The following is a 3,824-nucleotide window of genomic DNA, read 5'->3' as shown; positions in this document are numbered from 1 at the left end:
CCTAACCAGAACAAGACAAACCCAGAGTAGAAGAATACAGCCAAAAAGGCAAATCCAAACCAGAACAAGAGGGGAACAAGACAAATCTAGAAGAATACACCTCAGCCAAAAATGGAAGCACGATTAAAATAATAGAAGAAAAAGTGAGATCAGAATGCATTTTACTAGACCATCTAGTGTGCCAAAATTTTTTAATATGCCAAAAATAAAAACACCTTTTCATGGTTTTGGACCATGTCCAAGGAGAAGCAGTCAGCCGTAAAATCATCTGTAATCATGATAACAATTAAATCATGTAAGGGACCGTTTACAAACACTTGCTGGGGGGGGGCCTGATGCAAAAAATTTTATAGCGAAAATTATGGGTCAACCTCATAGGAGGGTCAAAACTTTTAAGGGCCCCCCATTTTGCATCACCCCCTAACAAGTGTTTGTGAACGCGGTCCCTAAACTGTACATTTCATTGTGATGTAATTACAAAGATTTCGAAATGATTGGGCAATTTCATGCTTTACTGAATGGATCGAGTGAATGACACCTGTGGGGGCAAACGCACCCCAAGTTAGCTATACCGCCAACTCTGGTGTGGGTGCAAACACTATTATCTACAATCCCCGAAATATGTCCTTGGAACGCTTTAGGCATATCTTGAATAAAATCAAAATTGTATTTTTAATGTGGATAAAAATGTTCAATATTTGGAATTATATAGAAGAAAGCTGGGCCATCAATTAATACTTTTCCCTTCCCCCACCCCCTATCATTCAATGTTGCGACACTTTGGAGACACGATGAACACATTTGCACATTTCAACATTGCACGGGGGAGTGGGGGGACTTATTTTCCCTAAAGATGTTTTAATGTTTCAAGACATATTTCGGGGATTATAGCTATATACTGCCAACCCTGGTAACATCACATGGATTTCTATAAGAATTACCAATGTTTTCTATCTTACTATAAATAAATAAATAAAATTAATAAACAAATAGTTGAAATAACAGGATCTTTCTTCTTCTATGTACTCTGCAATGCTGCAAACGAATCCTAGCACAAAGATTTGATTCAGTTGAGTTGCTTTCAATCCTTTCAGATGTGTCGGTACTGCTCTTCTAACTGCTTCAATGCGTGTTGAATTGATTTTCAGAATTGATCCAATATGATACTGTTCTTGGGGGCAACTTGTGTTGTTGTGATAACGGGTAAAGCCGTATGTAGTTTATCCTTAGTCGGTATAACTGCTCTTCTAACTGCTTCAATGCATAGACTGTAGAAGGTCTAGGGTCTATGTTCAATGCGTGTTGAATTACTTGATTTTCTGACAGAATTGATCCAATACGATACTGTTCCCGGGTACTGTTCTTGGTGGAAAATTGGTGATGTTGTGAAAACGGGTAAAGCCATATGTTGGATGTACGTAGTATATCCTCAGTTTTTGATGATAGATCATAGAATCAGATGTCCAAGTAGCATCACGATACCAAATTACTGAAACAAAAAGGACAGAAATTAAACAAGCTATAAGCATGAGTGATTAACCCAAAGGTTGCATAATAATCAAAAATATATAAGACTTCTGTAACAAAATATTGTTTTTTTTATTTTGATTCATTAATGGGTGGGGTATGAACCTTTGGACAGTATTTATTGTGGGACATTAGAGCACATCAGACATATCGAATTGCATTCTGAATACGAAGAATGTTCTGATGATATCAAATAATTTTGATTTTTTGAAATTTGCAATGTAATACACATTTTATGGCAAATGATTAAAAATTTTATTTTTGATATTTAACAGTACTCAAAGTAAACTTGATAAATCTGATGATTTATACTTAAAGTGTATGTAGGTGGGATGAAAAGTCGACGATCAATTGAAAATTTTGATCTTTCGTATTGAAGATATGGATTTTTTTCCCAAAACACCAAAAAAAATAGGTCTTTTGGGGGAAAAAAGCCATATCTTCAACATGAAAGGTCAAAATTGATCGTCGGCTTTTCCTCCTTGCTACATACACTATAAGAATGTATCATTAGATTTATCAAATTTACTTCTTCGTATTCAGAATGCAATTCGATATGTCTGATGTGCTCTCATGTCCCACAAAAAATACTGCCGAAACGAGGACATAATTTTAGGTAAGTTGAAAACAAAATATTATTGACACAACTTTCAGGCAGCTTCAAATACCCCACCTCATTTTGTCCAAATTTGTGCCAAGGATTGGCTCAAGTCAAGATACAATTTGTGTTTGTTTTTGTAGGTATTAATTGGAACAAAGCTAATTACATTTATAATGAGTGTATGCCATATAGTTTAATGGGATTGGATGTAGGCCCAACACCGTGCGGATACTAACAAATTAACATTCTTTAATCCAGTAAGATTTTACATAATTGTTCCAGATAGTTGCTTCATTAATGGCTTGTAGTAAGGAAAAGTTAGTATTTCAGCACAATAATGTAGGCCTAAACATTTTTTATAAAAATATGATTCAAATACATGATTTATTAATGTATAATCGGTTTCAGCGATTGATTGAACAAATGAATTGTTTGTTGATTGGTTGATAATTGATTAATAATTATAATTGATGATTATAATTGATGATTATAATTATTGAGCATAATGATTGATGCAATGATTAATTAGTTGATTGATCAATTGATTGAATACTTGACAACAAATCAAATGGGTGATTGGAATTATTATGATTTTTTTAGTATTTTTCTTTCGATCAGGTATACTGCTCAAAATCTGATGAGAGATCTACAGATATTCCAGTCAAGATATGCATTTATTGTTTACTTGCATTATATGCTTACCTTGTATTCATTCATTGATATCGGTGAACACCACATCCTCTATGCTTGCTTCACCATTTGCCTACATGACCAACAGGAAGGAAAAGTGGGTATTTTAGCTTATTAGCTCTTATTTTTGATTAATGATTGACATAATGAATCATCAATTGGATGATCATTGATCATATTGTGGTGTAGCTATATGGGAGGAGGGTACGTGCCCTGGGTGCCACCATTGGGAGCGCCAAATTAGTGCCCCTAGATGGATTCTGCACGTTACAGTGTTCTAAAAGGCAAAAAGGCCCATTTCTTTCAAATAACGATGATAATAGTATCGAGACATCCATATACTTTTTGCAATACACACATTCTCTACAACTCTTTTAAACATAACTTTAAGCAATTTAAAGCTATTTATCATAATGCGACTATTCAGCAAGTTGGTCAATTTTGAGCAATTTACCATTTTCTATGTATGTTAAAGGCCTTGAAACAGCTTAAAGTTTGCGAGTCACACATGTGTGGGTGAAGTACATTTCACACACAATCCCATTTTTGAGTTGTACATTTTAGATGCAGATTTTTTTTAAAAGGTTCACATTTTTGAAGTCCTGCTACACCCCTTCCCCCAGAAATAATGGCTACATGCATGACTCAAAACTGGACAATGCAATATTGTATCACTGCCAAGCATCACATTTGCTATTAATTGTACTTACATAGATCACTCGAAGTTGGAAGACATGCACATCTAAAAATCTTGAATGAAAACTAAACCATCTCAACATCAATCAAGGCATCTGCAAAATGCAACAAAAAATGAATGAGCTTACATTCTAAATAATAGCATCTCACTTAGGGGCTGTGCAATAATCATGAGCCCTTGTGGGAGGGTAAAATAGGGGGGAGAAGACATGTTTTGCGAGCCGAAAGGGGGGGGGGGGCAAGCAATTTTGGCAAGCCGAGAGTGGGGGGGGGGAAGTGATTTTTGGCACCAATTCTTGGGGCTCTAAAA

The 3,824-nt window shown here is 35.3% G+C and overlaps 1 long non-coding RNA gene across 1 annotated transcript; it reads right to left on the bottom strand.

Moving 5' to 3' along the window:
- Nucleotides 1-422: 422 nt before the first annotated feature.
- Nucleotides 423-3,614, bottom strand: LOC140161142 (uncharacterized). Its single transcript, XR_011860075.1, has 3 exons — nucleotides 3,529-3,614; nucleotides 2,831-2,891; nucleotides 423-1,489 (listed from the first exon to the last, which is right to left on the bottom strand). It is a non-coding gene; the product is annotated as an uncharacterized lncRNA (long non-coding RNA).
- Nucleotides 3,615-3,824: the final 210 nt, after the last annotated feature.

Source organism: Amphiura filiformis, chromosome 9, assembly GCF_039555335.1.
Source record: "Amphiura filiformis chromosome 9, Afil_fr2py, whole genome shotgun sequence".
In the NCBI taxonomy this organism is placed as follows: domain Eukaryota; kingdom Metazoa; phylum Echinodermata; class Ophiuroidea; order Amphilepidida; family Amphiuridae; genus Amphiura; species Amphiura filiformis.
The sequence above is the reverse complement of the archived record's forward strand: the minus strand, read 5'-3'. Positions and strand labels throughout refer to the sequence as shown.